The sequence below is a fragment of the Schistocerca piceifrons genome, chromosome 6 (genome assembly GCF_021461385.2).
Source record: "Schistocerca piceifrons isolate TAMUIC-IGC-003096 chromosome 6, iqSchPice1.1, whole genome shotgun sequence".
NCBI lineage: Eukaryota > Metazoa > Arthropoda > Insecta > Orthoptera > Acrididae > Schistocerca > Schistocerca piceifrons.
The window spans coordinates 278580045-278598183 of NC_060143.1; the positions used below are offsets into that span (position 1 = coordinate 278580045).

At 42.6% G+C, this 18139-nt stretch overlaps 1 non-coding gene across 1 annotated transcript; it reads left to right on the forward strand.

The window, feature by feature from the left end:
- The first annotated feature begins 847 nt into the window (after window positions 1-847).
- Window positions 848-922, forward strand: Trnas-cga. The gene has a single exon. It is a non-coding gene; the product is annotated as a tRNA-Ser (tRNA).
- The last annotated feature ends 17217 nt before the right edge of the window (window positions 923-18139 follow it).

Consider the following 18139-nt stretch of genomic DNA (forward strand, 5'->3'; position numbering starts at 1 on the left):
AGGGTGGCTCCAGGAACACTCGTATGAGTTTAAACACTTCCACTGGCCACCAAAATCCCCAGACGTGAACATTACTGAACATATCTGGGATGCCTTGGAACGTGGTGTTAAGAAGAGATCTCCATCCCCTCGTACTCTTACGGATTTATGGACAGCCCTGCAGGATTCATGGAGTAAATTCCCTCCAGCACTACTTCAGACATCATGCGAGTCGATGCCACGTTGTGTTGCGGCACTTCTGCGTGCTCATATGGGCCCTATATGATATTAGACATGTGTACTAGTTTCTTTGGCTCTTCAGTGTAGTATATGACTGCCGAGTAACAGCCATGTTCGAAACTGTAGTCATTTGAGAAACTATTTTAGCCTGTTTTTCGCCTTCGCAATGCAAATAACGGATACTAAATGTTGTTCAACTGCGATAATGTTAGAAGCTGAAGAAATGAATTAAAATTTGTGCCACTGCCATGACTTGAACTAGTTCTACTTGCTTACTTTTTTCCCTGTCCTTCCCCGGAAAGTAGAAAAGGGAATGAAAGAAAGGAGGAATTATTGCCATCGCCACTATTACCCTAAGTAAAAATAACAAACAAACAAAAAGCTACAACCTCAGGCGATGGCCCCTAGCACTCCTGAAAGAAAGGATATTGCGGAGACATGGCTTAGCCACAGGGTGAAAATCTCACTCTGAAAACATCCCCCAGGCTGTGGCTAAGTCATGTCTCCGTAGTATCCTTTCTTTCAGGAGTGCTTGTTCTGCTAGGATCGCAGGAGAGCTTCTGCAAAGTTTGGAAGGTAGGAGACGAGGTACTGGCAGAAGTAAAGCTGTGAGGACCGGCGTGAGTCGTGCTTGGGTAGCTCAGTTGGTAGAGCATTTGCCCGCGAAAGGCAAAGGTCCCGAGTTCGAGTCTCGGTCCGGCACACAGTTTTAATCTGCCAGGAAGTTTCACTCAAATGTGTCTTCTCGTTGAGTGGGCGTAGATTCCGTTATCGGTCCTGTCCTGTTCGGTTCGGGTAGGTTCAGATCAGTTTTCAGCTTCTCATGGCTTGGACGTTCCAGGTGCGAAGTGGATCACTGAAGGTGTTCCCTCAGAAATTGGAGAAGTATTCCTTATCGCGTGGATTGCCTGTTAGGACGCAGTGTCGCGCGTTGAGACAATTCCGATATCCTAGCACTGATTTGTTGCCAGAAAGAGAAAGATAACGAATCGTGTAGCCACAGATGCAGTCCACAGAGTGAGTTTTGGTGGTGGGGAAAAAATCCCCTCTGGGAATAAAAGTGAGTGGATGTCGACCTGAACGGATGGTTCGCGCCAAAATACGCTGCTATAACTTCCAGACATCAAACGCTGGACCACTGTCTTTATCGTCCACTCGATAGCGGATGGAGAGAGGCGAATCAGCTAGACAGATGCGATGCAGTAAACGTCGATTAACCTGTTCGCCATTCACTGATTGGTGAAAGCGTGCGTGGTCCACTTTCCATGTGTGCCACTACAAACACTGGGGATGATTAATTTCGAAGGGGTTGGGCGGGCGCCACTGTTGTAACACTTAGTAAACTGTTTTCGTCTGGTATAAACGTGGAAGTGGTAAGGATCGGTAGACATAACTGAAGCCCAGAAAAATCGGCGGGTATGATAAAAGAAGGATAGAAAAGTCGATACCAAAACTAGGACGGACGAAGAGACCGGCGCAGAGTCCAGTGAGGCTTGTGGGCAACGGTCCCAGAGTCTTAGTCTGGAGCTGACGTACAGCGCCGTGAATGTGCTCCACACGTGTACCAGTCTCACCCCACCACTGTCCCGTGAGAGTGCAAGGGACTCATATTGCACTTCGAATAACACCCCTGCGCTGACGAAAGAGCCCAATGCCATCAACAGATGTCGGGTCAGGTGAGTTTGGACCCGTAGTACCTGAGCCACGTGTGGTATACGGGAGGGATGATGTATGTTCACATATAGCGCACGTTGGATAATGTCGAGGGCTCGTAACTGGTTATCTGCAAGGCTAGCTCTGGTTGCTGTATCAAACGCCTACCGTTGATATCTGCTGAGCGACGGAGATCGGCTGTGAATGGCGACGACGCTAAGGGGGCGATGCTTCTCTCCGGTAGGCCCTCACCAATGAGCAAGACTTCGGATCTGGATACGATGAGAGAGCCGCCCGATGCTTCGGGGTAGGTCGCTATCCATGTCAGAGCTGCTCGAACTTCACCCTCACTCTGCAGATGAGCTGCTCGAACTTCATCCTCACTGAGCAGGCCATGCGACAGAAGTAGTATCCGTGCAACGTCATACCTTCCAAACGTTGGCGAAGTCCCTGGAGCAGGTGTTCCAAAGCGAAAGCACAAATTCGGGAAAGAAGCTGCACGGCCTACCCTAGTCCAGTGCCCTCCCCAACTTCTGTTCAGGTCTTCAGCTTATGTGGAAACTTCAAGCGGACACACCATCGTTAAATGGAATAGTGTGGTTATAAACAAACAATTTTTATCCGTCAGCTATCCTCGGTTCATCGTAGTGATGCGAACCTAAAACCTTGCAAGTAGGAAACTCCTCCTACGAACTGTTTCATTTCTATATCACTTTGTCTCTTTCCTTATTGAATGTCCCTCGTATTTATGCCACAGGAACCGGGAGTGCCATGGGTACTAACATCAGATATATAGGTTTCGAGGTTTTTCTTGAAAAATAAAAGCCATAAAACACATATGTTATATGTGGGCAACCCCTACACTAGTCCAAATACAGTTCGCATGAACAGGAAATGTACGGCCAAACTTGAAGCCTAACTGGAAAGAGGTGAGATGGAATTTAGGTCACGAGACACTATGACGGGTTTGATATTGCATGACAAAAGACACGTACGTGTGTTTAACGACGTGTCATACAGATGCAATTAAATTAGCTGTAACAATGGAGCAATAAATAATACCGACAATTTTAAACCAAAACGTGTGCTGTAATACGTGCTGTGGACATGCCAGTTAGTTCACTGAAATGTGTTCGCAAAACACTGCAATGGTACAAAAAAAAAACTTTTTTCACTCCTTAGACATATGCTTGCCAAATATCCGCGTTATTCACAAGATTCTTACCGAAAAGAATACTTTATTCGCCGAATTTCATCTGAACCTCATTCGTCAGATTTTAGGGACGTAACACCAAGAAAGGAAAGCTTCAGGAGGTTATCGATCGGACCAAGAGAATCCACTGAGGCTTCGAGAAAGGCACTTCCCAATCACCGCTGAATCGTCAGTGAAACAATTCGGATCTGCAAGGAGGTGCATGATATGCAGCAAGAACAAAAACCAAAAGAAATTGTGTTATCACTGGAAACGATGTGATGGACAGTGTGTTGTGCCTTGCTTCGAAGTTTATCACTCAAATACTTTCTGAAGCACTTGTTTGTGATGTTATCTAGTTTTAGAAACTTCAGTAACAAAAATATTCAAACTACAATTTATTTCAAAAACTTATTGATGAGAAGAAATACAGATAAGTCTGCGATAGTAACGATCCAGCGCAGCAGACCCTGCAGTGCTCAGTGCCACATCGTGCTCAGCAGGGCCATGTGGAGCGTCCTGACCACACACGCGTATGCCCGGTGTTACGATGGTACACTCACCAGTGAAAGGGTTAAGTTCTAAACTGGGCGTATCGCAAGTATGATAAAATAACATGTATTCATATTTAATTTCGGACTGAATGTATTGGCGTACCCAGAAGACAATAATCAAAACATTTCCTTGGCCCTTTGGATTTTCATGCTAATACGATAAGCCTTGACTTTCCGAGACGTCCAGGAGTGTGGAGGTCAATGGTTGGGATGCGAAAGAGTTATTGAACGGCCATTGTAAAGGACTCGCATCTCACTACTGAAGCGCCGGAAGACATCCACCCAGAATCGCAACAGACAGAGAAAGAAGGAGCTGTTTTGAATGAGGAGGAACAGAGAGAGAGAGAGAGAGAGAGAGGAGCAACATCCTTCCAGCGATTAATTACATCTCCTCCATGTGGAGTAGGTTCAAATGGTTCAAATGGCTCTGAGCACTATGGGACTTAACATCTATGGTCATCAGTCACCTAGAACTGAGAACTACTTAAAACTAACTGACCTAAGGACATGACAACACCCAGTCATCACGAGATGTTGAGTAGGGTAAAGAGGCTAGTGGAGAAACATCACCAAGACAAAGCTGTTGTTAGAGGCGGCTATAGAGACCTACGAGCATTCAAACATCTTTCCGGTAAATTGTGGACCCACTATCCCTGAAGCTTGTAAATGTAAATGTCGAATGGCGTTGTTGGCTGGGATATCCCACAGGGTGGATTCAAACGCCTGTCTGAAAGCGTGTTTGTTCCCCATATGTGGACGTTGGCCCCTTTCCTTGCTAATATATTAAGAGCAGTTGTATGTGTATTTGTAGATTATAGATGAATATAATGGATGCTTCTACAGTGTGTAGTGTTATGTTCACCTTATTCAATTTGTATGACGATGATGATGATAATGGCCGGCCGGAGTGGCCGAGCGGTTCTAGGCGCTACATGCCTCGGGCATGGATGTGTGTGATGTCCTTAGGTTAGTTAGGTTTAAGTTGTTGTAGGGGACTGATGACCTCAGATGTTAAGTCCCATAGTGCTCAGAGCCATTTGAACCATTTTTGATGATAATGATGATGATGAAGATGCATGGGGAGAGGGTGAAACGCAGTACTGGCACATGATTTTGCTTCTCAAATGGCAGCTGAGCTTTACGTTTCCATCGAAGAGACTCTCCGTCAGCAGTGTCACATACCCTCACTTCATAAGCACTTCGGAGAAGTTCGGAATGTGTCGCCGCCAAATCTCTTCCCCTTAACGGCCAAATACTATTAATGGAACTTAAGTCCTCCACCAGAATTTCAGAAGGCTTACCTCTGAATCGAGCGCCGCCCCACACTGGTGTGTTAGCGCTTTGGCGAGTTCTGTAGCTGTCTTTCGTGCCAAAGAGCAAGGTATATGGCGTACGGTTGGCGAATTCCCTATCCGAACAATATCAGTACTTCTCTCTCCATTCCTCACAGTTTTCCATACGCCTTGCAGTGAAGAAAACGGTGCCTCTATCCATGGCGCCATGTTCCGAGCACTAAGTGCCGCAGTCAGTGCCCTATGCCAATACATCATTCTTAGTAGCAGCGAGCTATTTCCATGAGGTAATGGCAGAGTCCTTGGACACTGACCATCCTCCGAGCTGCTTGCGTGATGGCAGAAAGTGACAGTGGTACTTCTTCTGCATGATCACCCTCCAGACAGCAAGTGTTTACACCCACCAGGCCCAGCTAGTCGTCGTCGGACGCTACCGTGAAGTCAACGGAAGAACTGCAACGCAGCTGCCACCACCGTCGCTGGACCGGTAACCCTCGACTGCTGCTTGTCCGCCCAGGCACTGGGCAGCACTTCGCTCTGACTGCACTGCGGGTCCACCCGTCCAGATCCAGTTGCCCTTCCACGTTCCCGAGCTCGAACTAAGGTCCCCTGACACTGTGCCTGGAGCCAGACGGCCCATCCCCTGGTGCGGAGCTCCAGGCACTGGGTTGTCACTTGGTCAGCTTCTTCAAGATTTTTATTTCAGAGGAGAGGTGGTGTGGCGCCACTCCATGAACTGCCGTTTTGTTTCCGGTTCGAAGCGATGAAGCCGTGTTTCATTGCCTGTAACAATGCTCGACAGAAAATTGTTACGACCAGCTTCGTAATGCGCAAAAAACTCCACACATTTGGCCCTTCGTTGCTTTTTAGTCTTCTGTTAGCTGGTGAGGAACCCAGCGGGCGCACGTCCTTGAATAACCCAGCCGGTGGACGAGTGTGTCCGTACTTCCGTACTACCATTGTAACCCCCCCCCCCCCCCCCCCTCACTTATCGACCTTAATGACAGTGAAAAATTAAACTGCGTGCACCTAATGGAAATTTGGGAAAAGCAATCGTCACCGAAGTTAATTTGTCGGTAAAGAGGGAAGAAAGGGTTACATCTAAATAAAAGGAAAAATGCAAATTAAACTGGTGGAAATTAATTTTAAGAAAAGGGTAAAATTAATAAAGAAAGTAAATGTGTGGTCGTTATGTTAACAATTAATTGGCGATAATTAGATATTTGAGATTTGGGGAAAATTACAGTCGCCAGTCCCATGGACAAATACTACAATAACTGAAAATGAAAGATTAATGCACATATAATTAGCACTAACAGCGTGGCAACTGAAGGTTGACACGTGTTGTGTGAAAACTGAATGTTTGTCAGAAGTAATAAATTTCACTACTCTCTGACTTAATTTAGCAAAAGAATTAATAAAACCGGAAAATTGAAAGCTAATTTAGTGACTGAAATTAATAGTGAACTTCGTTTCTGAAGCACTACGAAAGTCAATAAAATAAGGTTAGTCTTGGGCTACCTCAACAATCATTTCAAAAGCTACTTCAATCTACGCAATTTAGAAATAAGAGATTTAACTTTAAACTTGAATTAAATGATTCTGAACAATTAACAATAGTAAAATTTAGTACGTACCAAGCTGAGCTGCAGTCACAGGTAAGCTAAAATATGGTAACGAAACTCGCACTCTTACTTTGTGCTTGTGTAATCTAAATATTGTAGCCAGCTATGAATACTTTAACTGAACTTTGAAATTAAAGCAGTGAAATGGAATGATATTACTTTAATGCTGGCGTTTGAATTTCAACCACACTCGGGTTCATTCCAGAAAAGGAAGGGACCCTGCTTGGTAATGCAATTGGGACAATGAGCAACAAAGGTTCATGCTAAGTTGCTGTATTTTTGTGATGCAACAGTTTGAAAACCTGAGGTGTGCCATACAGTTCTAAAACTTTACGTGCTTTTAGTCTTCCTTGTTGGTTGATTGAAGGTTTGTAGTCGTCGATCGAGGAGGTGGCGACAGTCACTCATTGTCGGCCGTCGCTGTTGCAGAAGCTGGACATTGGCGCGCCTTCTTCTCGACACGGTCACCAGGCGAAACGGGCTCTTGATGTGCGCCAGCTAATCCTTCCTGTCCGCGACACCGTATCACAAACTATCATAGCAAGTCGAACGCAATTACATGCTGCCAAACCCCGAAAGCGCGGCAACTCGCGCCAGCATCACACAACACACCTGCTCCACCGCCCTACTCCAGCCATACCCAGCGTAAAAATACAAATAATATCTACAAAACAAACCATCGACATAAATGCATATATATATATATATATATATATATATATATATATATATATATATATATATATATATATACAAATAGTAAAACAATTATAATATATAAAGACACAGAAATGTCATATCTTCAGGTAACAAAATAGAAAAAAATTATTGTACAATTACACGTGCCCCACATTGTCTGAGGATGCTCGTGTAACCTAAACACTCAGAAAATATCCCAAAAAGGAAAAAAAAAAAACAGTGGAAATGCATATGCTCAAAACATCGAGAAAATTAAGCATTAGGCTAATTAACCATTAACCAATTTTTAGACCATAATAATTGAGTGAAGACACTCCTAACCTAATTCCACTCTGTCATCTTACACAAAAGAAAACAGGTTGACAATATACTAAAATTCATAGAAAACATAGAAAATGGTTTAGCTATTCTAAAATCAGCAAAATTTCTAACGGTATCAAGAAATGGAATACTATTTACAAAATTCATCACAGTACTTGGTCATAAAAACAGGTAGATCAAAATACGCAAATTAATAATTAATTACATAGAATACACATTTTATATAACCTTTCCATAATTAATATTCTCGCCACGAGAGTTCACTTAACGCTAAACAAGAAAATAATATACAGCAGATCGACAAAAACATAAATATTGACAGCAGAATTCTTTCACATCAGCTATCCGGGAAGAAAAACAACTCCGCCTTCCTTACCCGCAAGTACAAAGAATGCCGGCAGCGTCACAAGAGCCGACAGCGGCTCCGCCTCGCCAGTATTGTTGGCCCGCCTGTGGGGCACGCTTAATCTCACTCGCCAGTGTAACGGCATTTCCAGAGCGTCCGTTTCACTGAATTCTTTCGAAAAAACTCACTCCCTAGTAATCTCAAGGAGTCCATTAATACTGTCACAGTGAATAACTCAACACTGTCCATCATCACACGCATGTACTAGCCTGAAACCTAAAACAGCGTCTAAGTGCATCGGCAATGACTAGTAAAACACACATTCATGAAATCTTACAGCTAGTTACAAAATAATATTTACATTCCTTAATCTACTGTGACTCAGCTGAAAACTTAAACTAGCAGCTTGGATTTTTCAGTTGATTCATAATCAGTTACTCTTAAATCATTTAATCAAAATTAATTACTTATTAATTACAACTTCTTTAATGACCTCTTGGTCAGGCAAAAGCGTGGCAATCTAGCAAATCCTTAAATCTTACACTCAGTATTTACATACTGTACAGATTACCCATTCTGTGGTATTAATCAATCCTTGGTTGGTACAATTTCAAGTCTACAATGTTCCGTATACCTAACAGTTTTCCAGAGCTTGGATACTCTAAGCAATAAGCATCTGTGTGAGGTATACCAATGACTTTATATGGTCCATTATAAACAAACTTAAATTTAGAGATTTCATTGTCTATCTCGCTCGATTTCTCATGAGATTTTACAAGTACTAAGTCTCCGATTGCAAACTTAGCAAAACGCGCTTTAGCGTCATGACGACGTATGCGAGCATCGGCACTTCATTACTTCTCGCAAACGATCTTTTTTCACACCAACACTAATGTCAATCCGTGGAGGGAATTTGATTATCTCTTCCACTAAGCTTTTCCTTCTGTCATCTAACAGGATCTCCTCACGTTACAGTAGTTCAAATTCATGCCTACGTCAATGGCATCTGGCCAGTTAACAATGTGTATAGGCTGGTGTTGCCTATGCACACCGTCTCCTGCCTCGTCATCTTTCATCTTGTTTCATCTTGTGACGTACATGTCAAAGTTTTGCTTTCGCAATTAATCAGTGCACGGTACTTTAAGAGCCAATATAACCCGATAATTACTTCCGTAGTTAAGTCTGGCACGACGACAAACTCTTGTTCAAATTGTGCCCCACATATCTCGAAGTTGACAAAAATCTGTTTTGTGACCGGTTTACTGGCCTTCCCGGTAGCACCGATAATTTTCACTCCTGTTACTGGCTTAACTACGATACCAGGTCTGTCTTTCAGTAACTGAAATATTGTCCCAGATACAGCACTCAATTCTGCACCGGTGTCAATCAACACGTTTAGTTGTAGGCAGCCGGCCGGAGTGGCCGTGCGGCTCTAGGCGCTTCAGTCTGGAACCGCGTGACCGCTACGGTCGCAGGTTCGAATCCTGCCTCGGGCATGGAAGTGTGTGATGTACTTAGGTTAGTTCGGTTTAAGTTCAAATGGTTCAAATGGCTCTGAGCACTATGGGACTTAACATCTGTGGGCATCAGTCCCCTAGAACTTAGAACTACTTAAACCTAACTAATCTGCGGACATCACACACATCCATGCCCGAGGCAGGATTCGAACCTGCGACCGTAGCAGTCGCGCGGTTCCGGACTGAGCGCCTTAACCGCGAGACTACCGCGGCCGGCTCGGTTTAAGTAGTTCTAAGTTCTAGGGGACTGATGACCACAGATGTTGTGTCCCATAGTGCTCAGGGCCATTTGAACCATTAGTTGTAGGCCGTGCATATTAACAGACACTACTATCTGTCTACACTTGTCCTCGACTGTTTCTTTATTTTCCCACAGTAAATCCTCGTCTATATCCAGGTCATTCCAGAAAAAACCATCCGGCTTTGATCCTAAATTCGGCTTATCTGGCGGCTTTTTCAGCCTCTGTTCACATACAGTTTTGATTTCAACACGTTTGTCCAGAGGCTTAGTCTGTAGCTTCGCCTCCAATACCGATACCTTTTCCTGTAACTCGTCAACTAGTGAGTGTTGCTTTGCTATCAATTCACTAATTGTCACCTTCGTTGATTCCCCATTGACCAGATTGATATCATCTGCCAATCTACCTGGAGGAATGTGCCCAGTAGTATCTGCAATTACTTCCTCTGGATTTGCGCAACCCACACTGCTATCGTCCGACCGTATAACGTCAGCTCTAACCTCATACACGCTGTAATCTACGTGCTTTTCTACCAATCGTGTCCGGCTATAACTAAAATTCTCGTAATCTTTCTCCTTAATACTTTCGCAATGTTTAAACTGGAGTTTTGCGTCGGATGGGTCGGCTACTTCTACCACTATAACTTTCGGCAAAGTCTGCCGGTCAGGGCCAGAACTTTCCGTTACTACTTCAACATCCAACTCCTGCGGGACGAAACACGACGAATCTTGCTCGTGTTCCTCATTAACATCAACTATTTCTGGTAAAGCCTGCCGGTTAGGGCCAGAACTTTCTATCACTTCACAAACACTATCTTCGTGCGGGACGAGACGCGGCAAATCCTGCCCGCGCTACCCACAAACACTTCTCCCGTACACGCCCCTATAATCTCTTAGTTCGTCGTATAAGCGACCGAACTGCCTTAAGCAGACCTCATCCCTCTCTGCATCCCCTCGCTCGATGACGGACGTGTTATCCGACATCTGATCTTCTGTCAACACTTGCGAATCATTCTTAAACTCAATCTCCAGTTCCGCTGCGGGTGTTACAGATGCCACTTTATAATCGATTTCCGGAACACTACTTAAATTGTTCTCACTGACAGGGAATGTATTTTCTACTGCCGTGTCTACAGCTGATCTACTGCTTGTGGGCGCACTCCTTTCTCTTAACACTGGCACACTCTCCCGCCGTTGATTATTCCATACGCAATTTTCATAACGACGACATCTCGGTTTTCTCCTGTTATTGGGCCGCCAAAATTTCTCCACGCCCGGTCGGCCCCTCAACGGCGCGGCTAATGGTTTTCCTGTCTCGTCCCAGCAGATCTTCTCCCCGGATGCTGCTGAGGCGGCTTATCACACCCTCTGGCGTTATTACTATTCTGTGAAGCCCGTATCACGTTAGTATGATACTGGTTTCCGTCATTCCTGTTATTATTTGCATTTTAACGATTGTTATTACGGTCCGAACCACTATTGTTATTGCTGCCATGGTTGCGGTATGAATTATTCCCATGGTTATCGTTGTTGTGGTAGCCGTTGTTGTTACCACGGCCTCTACCACTGTCGCGATTATTGCGCCAATTTTCCTCGTCCTCAACTCTTTCCAGGGAATGATTGATTGTCTTGTAATTGCTTCCTACGTAGCGTTTTGTACTCGATACGACAAATTCATGCCAGACACTTTGTTGTTTTTGCTCTGACCAGTATTCAGCCAGAAACAAATTTTTAAACTCGTCAAAAGTCAGGTTCGTAATGTTGAGGTTTAAGCCCCAACGCTTAGCATCAACAGCCAACACGTCAAGAACCGCATTAATTTTTCTCTCATTAGTCCATGATCTGGGTAAAATTCTTTCACAATTTTTAATGAAATCCGTTGCGTGTATACCGCCTTTTTTCAAGGGGTCGAACCGCTCCTCTTTCGTCAACAATTCCGAACTATGTACACAGATTGGCACATAGATCTGTTTTTCGTCAAGTTTCTTTTCTAATTCCGACACTCTCGTAATTACTTGGCAAGTGGTTGTCGCCAGCGTTTCCACTTCTCTCTTTTTCTCTTCGCAGGTATTAGCCTGCTTCCTCACTTTAGTATCTACTTCGGACACTAAAGCCTTTAAAGTTTCCACCTTCTGTTAATCCTCTTTTTTCACTAATTGAATTTGTTCCGTCACCTTATTCTCGATGATCGGAGCAACTGCTTCTCCTACACCTTTCTCGATTCTGCTAATTTCGGAATCAAAACGAGTATTTATGCTCGCAATTTCCGCCTGAACACCTATCATTTCCTGTTTAAGATTACCGATTTCGGTATTAATTACAACAATATCTTCTTTGATTTTATCAACTTTTGTGTTAACAACTACAACATTGTTGTTAACAACATTAATAGCTTTGTTCTGATTGTCTAGCTTCCTGTCAATTTTTTCAGACTGAGCTTCTTGCTTGGCAGACTGAGCTTTAATTTCTGCCGACTGAGTTTCCATCTTGCTAGACTGAGCCTTGATTTCGTTAATCAAAACATTTAATAAATCAGTTAAATTCCCGGAAACCAGCGGTTTTACTTCCGTAGCGGGTGCCTCTTTAATTGTCCCCCCGTATTCGTCATTAAGGGGTTCAGATCTGATTTTCACTTCCGATTCCGAAACTTTTTCTAAAGTTTGGAATTCCATTCCTGCTCTTTGTTGCGTTTCGGCGGTCGCGTCTTTCATGCTAGCCGCCCGCCCCTGAACAATGGATTCTGCCGAGCGCGTTTCCCACTGTTCGACCGATTGTTGCGTACCCAAGTCTACCAAATTTTGCTGATTGTTGCCTTCACTCATTTTAGTAATTTTCAATATAAATGCCAAATCTCAAATCTAATTAGGATTCCTCCCAATACTTATTGTCGCTGACGTAACGACCTGTTCGTAACCAGTACTTTGTTACGAGATTTGCACAATGCAAAATTCGTGTCCAGAACAACCTCAAATCCGAAGATTGTCCTGTCACCAGTTCGCCATGTGTAACCTCCCCCTCACTTATCGACCTTAATGACAGTTAAAATTAAACCGCGTGTAGCTAATGGAAATTTGGGAAAAGCAATCGTCACCGAAGTTAATTTGTCGGTGAAGAGGGAGGAAAGGGTTACATCTAAATGAAAGGAAAAATGCAAATGAAATTGGTGGAAATTAATTTTGAGAAAAGGGTAAAATTAATAATGAAAGTAAATGTGCGGTCGTTACATTAACAATTAATTGGCGTTAATTAGATATTTGAGATTTGGGGAAAATTACGGTCGCCAGTCCCATGGACAACTACTGTAATAACTGAAAATGAAAGATTAATGCACATATATTTGGCACTAAAAGTGTGGCAACTGAAGGTTGACACGTGTTGTGTGAAAACTGAATGTTTGTCAGAAGTAATAAATTTCACTACACTCTGACTTAGTTTAGCAAAAGAATTAATAAAATCGGAAAATTGAAAGTTAATTTAGTGACTGAAATTAATAGTGAACTTTGTTTCTGAAGCACTACGAAATCCAATAAAATAAGATTAGTCTTGGGCTACCTCAACAATCATTTCAAAAGCTGCTTCAATCTACGCAATTTAGAAATAAGAGATTAAACTTGAATTAAATGATTCTGAATAATTAACAATAGTAAAATTTAGTACAAACCAAGCTGGGCTGCAGTCACAGGTAAGCTAAAATATGGTAACAAAACTCGCACTCTTAATTTCTGCTTGTGTAATCTGAATATTGTAGCCAGCTATGAATACTTTAACTGAACTTTGAAATTAAAGCAGTGAAGTGGAATGATACTACTTTAATGCTGGCGTTTGAATTTCAACCACACTCGGGTTCATTCCAGAAAAGGAAGGGACCCTGCTTGGTAATGCAATTAGGACAATGAGCAACAAAGGTTCATGCTAAGTTGCTGTATTTTTGTGATGCAACAGTTTGAAAACTTGAGGTCTGCCATACAATTCTAAATCTTTACGTGCTTTTAGTCTTCCTTGTTGGTTGACTGAAGGTTTTTCAGTCGTAGATCGGGGAGGTGGCGACAGTCACTCACTGTCGGCCGTAGCTATTGCAGAAGCTGGATGTTGGCGCACCTTCTTCTCGACACGGTCACCAGGCAAAACGGGCTCTTGATGTGCGCTTGCTAATGCTCCCCGTCCGCGACACCGTATCAGAAACTGTCATAGCAAGTCGTGCGCAAGTACATGCTGCCAAACACCGAAAGCGCGGCAACTCGGCGGGAGCGTCACACAACACACCTGCTCCACCGCCCTACTCCAGCCAGACCCAGCGAAAAAATACAAATAATATTTACAAAACAATCCAATTATACATCGACATAAATGCATAAATATATATATATACAAATAGTAAAACAATTACAATATATAAAGACACAGAAATGTCATATCTTCAGGTAACAAAATAAGAAAAAAAATTTATAGTAAAATAGATGGATAACTTCGCCATTGCCGGTCCCAAGCCCGGGTCCTCATCTTACAAGTCATGAGGGAGGAGGAGGGGGAGGAGTAACAACCTCGTAAAAAAACCTGGGTCCATCTGGCTCCGGATGGTAGCACCCTGTGAGGGCCCCTGCCTAGGGTTACGGGTGAAAACTGGTCAACGGTCTCATAGGCGGATGAGGAATTTTTAACTCCCAACGGCTGAGAGAGCGGAGGAACCAAAAATCTATCACTGCAAGCGTCTGTACCCAGATTGGGCGGCTTGTGGGCAGCGTCTGTTCCTCATGTTAGAGGCGGCTGTTTCAAGAAAACCTTCTAACGTTAACAACGTTAGTCGTATTCCTGGTAGGTTACGCAAGTAATCTCCCCAACTTTGAAGAATTTAAACAGTTACAATCTTAACGCATGATGGAAATGTCTTTCAATAACGAAACTACCCCAGGTGGCCAATCCACCGTCGGCAACGACGCAAGCAGACCCATAGATTCTGGGGAGTCTGCAACACCATGCAAATCCAACAAGATTAAACCCAGAAAAATCTTCAACATAGCAACTCTCAACATAAACTCCCTTCACAAAGTGGGAAAACTTAAGCACCTTACAGACCAGTTACACAAGGAAGACATACAAATTGTGGCGCTACAAGAAACTCGCTTCACTGATGAAAACACATTTGAATCAAACAAATTCAGAATATTTAAAGGAAAACCTGGAAAAATTGTAATGAAGAAATGCCCTCAGCTTGGCACAGCTTTTGCTCTAAACACAAAAATTCTGAACTCTGTCGAACATTTTTGATCAGCATCATCGAGAACATCTTTCCTCACTTTTCGATGTGCAAATAAAAAATACACATTAATCAATGTTCATGCTCCCACAAATGACAAAAATAATGCGAAAAATAGGGAAGAAACAGATGAATTCTGGGAAAACCTTAAGAATCATATATCAGAAATCCCAGAAAACAATGCAAAAATACTTCTAGGAGATTTTAACGCTCAGATTGGAAAAGAAAAGAAATTGTCGGCAATTTTCCCGCACACAAACGAACCAACAAAAATGGAGAAAGGTTAATTATGCTCTGTAAGCAGTTTATACTCAAGCTAATGTCAACACGTTTTAAACATCTTCCCAGAAAAAAAAACCTGGGTATCTCCGATAAAGAATATCGGAGAATTTCAAATAGATCACGTTGCCATCTCCTCCAAATGTGAGAAAGAAATATTGAACACACGTGTCCGAAAATCTCTAAACCTTGACTCCGATCACTATCTCACGAAAATAAAAACTAAACTGATCCCACAAAACAAACAGAAAAGCAGAAACGGTGAATATAAAAACAGAAATAAAATAAATTTTGATCTTACAACCCTGAGAAATTACAACCTTAAGTCCAACTCTAACCTCAAGGATTTTCAGAAAAAACTAAAGACATTCTCCCCTTCACAAAACCTCCAAGAATTTCAGAACAACTTGATTGAGGCAACAGAAACAACCTTTCCAAAAAATAGCAAACCGAGACACCCGTGGTGGGACAGCAACTGTAATGAAGTTCTGCATGAAAGACTTAAAGCCTGGAAAAAGTGGAACTCACATTAAACTGAAAACAACTTTGATGAATTTAAGCAAGCCAGAAAGAATGCTTCGAAAACTATTCGCAACACCAAGAGACAATATGAAAAACAACAACTGGACTCAATCGAAGAGAATTTCAAGAAATGCAACACGGCAGCTTGGTACAAAACATTCAACCAGAAACTCCGAGGATACCAGTCCCCTTGCCTAAACCTTATGAGAAATAATAAGACTCTCGCCACCAACAACACTGAAAACTGTGAAATCCTGGCTGAATATTTTGAGACACTCCTAAACTGCCAAACACCCATCCAGACTCTCAGTTTTACGCAACCAGAAACATTACCAACACATTCAACACCTCCGACACGAGAGGAAATCACAAACATAATCAAAAATCTCAAAAACAGGAAAGCATGTGGAGAAGACACAATTACAGCAGAAATGCTCAAGTTTGGGGGAGAAACATCAGTAGAAGCACTACACAAAGAATTTCAACAAGTATGGGAAGCCAAGAAAATCCCATGTCACTGGAAAACTGCCCTAATTCACCCTTTGTTTAAAAAAGGTGACAAAAGGGATGTTAACAACTATCGTGGAATATCACTTCTCCCAGTCCCATACAAAATTCTATCAAAAGCCCTGCTCAATCGTGTATCACCAATTATAGAGGGAAAACTTGGAGAATATCAAGCTGGCTTCAGACCAGGAAGATCCTGCGCCAAACAAAATTTTAACCTCAAAACAACAATGAACTATTTATCTACAAGGAGCAAGAAATATTTCATAACATTCGTTGATTTCAAAAAAGCTTATGACTCAATCGATAGGGACACACTCATCAAAACACTTCGAGAATATGAAATAGATGAAACAACAATCACCATAATCAAGGAAACATTAACAAATACAACATCAAAAATAAAATTCCAAGGAGAAATTTCACGGCATTTCGAGGTCAAAACCGGCGTCAGACAAGGAGATGCGCTGTCCCCGGTACTCTTCAACTGTGTTCTGGACAAAGTCATAGCAGAATGGAGAAAACTCACGCAAAAACATGGAGTTGAGAAAGTCCAAATTGGAGGGAAGTGCTACAAAGCCATTGAAACCAACTGTTTTGCCTTCGCTGACGATATCGCCTGTTTAGCTTTCACACAAAAAGACACAATAAAACAAATAGAATTACTTAAAGAAACTGCTGAAAAAGCAGGCTTGCAAATTTCATTTGAAAAGACAGAAATCATCACAAATATCAAAAATCCACCAAAGAAAATAACTACGAAATACGGGAAAATACAGGTATCTAAACATTTTAAATATCTTGGTGAACTAATTCAGCCTGTGGCAAAAGGTCATCCAGCCTGCATGGCTAGAATACAAAAACTAGAGACAGCAACTCACTACTGCAGACAAACGTATTCAAAATAAATGTATATCCAAAAACATTAAACTCAGACACTACCAGACTGTCATTAGACCGCAGATATTAGATGCATCAGAAACACTGGCAAATTTTACATACGCAGAACAGATAGAAAATCGTGAAAGAAGAATTGTGAGGACAATTCTTGGACACAGGAAAATAACAGATGATCAAGGCAAGTCTGTATACAGACTAAAAAGCAACAAAGATGTGTATACGAAGTGCAGCAAAATTACAGACGAAATTAGAAAAAGAAGATGCTCCTTTTCTGCTCACATCATGAGGATGAACCCGAATAGGCTTACAAAACAAATATTTTCGTACATCGCAAATCTAAAAAATAAAAATTTATGGTTTCTCAACACAGAAAGAGATCTAAAAGAAATGGACATAGATCAGGAAACAATATTTAACAGAAACCTTTTTAGAAAAAAACTGAGTTCATTCACGGGTTTCGGTGTGAAAATTAAGAAGACTTGTGGAACTAAATGGTCTGAAGAGAGAAAAGTCGCCTTCAGCGCAAGAATGAAAGCAGTGTGGACTGAGAGAAAGAAGACTTCCCAGAAGCGCAAGAAATAACTGTTTTCACGGTCTTTAACGGCCAAATTTGTATAATAATAAAAATAGATGGATATAGCAGGATATGCATTTCCGGCGTTACACCATCAGAGACGTCCAATTGTGCAGCGACTTGTTTGATTGTGATACGACGCTCACCTTGAATGAGAGTGTCTGCACGTTTCAACACTGCAGCAATCACAGCTGTGTGCAGCCGGCCAGCACACTGGAGGTCGGACAGGTTTGCGCGATGACGACACACGCCTCGCCCAACGACTCACCACGATTTTGTTCACTGCCACGCCTCTGTACACATTCTGCACGCGCCGATGAACATCTGTGATACTCTGGTTTCCCGCCAAGATAATCTCGGTGACACCTCACTGACTGGAACGCCCCTCCGTTACCGACCATTTTGGAGGCTACATACAGCGCCGTCACTCGTCGGAAATTCATTGAA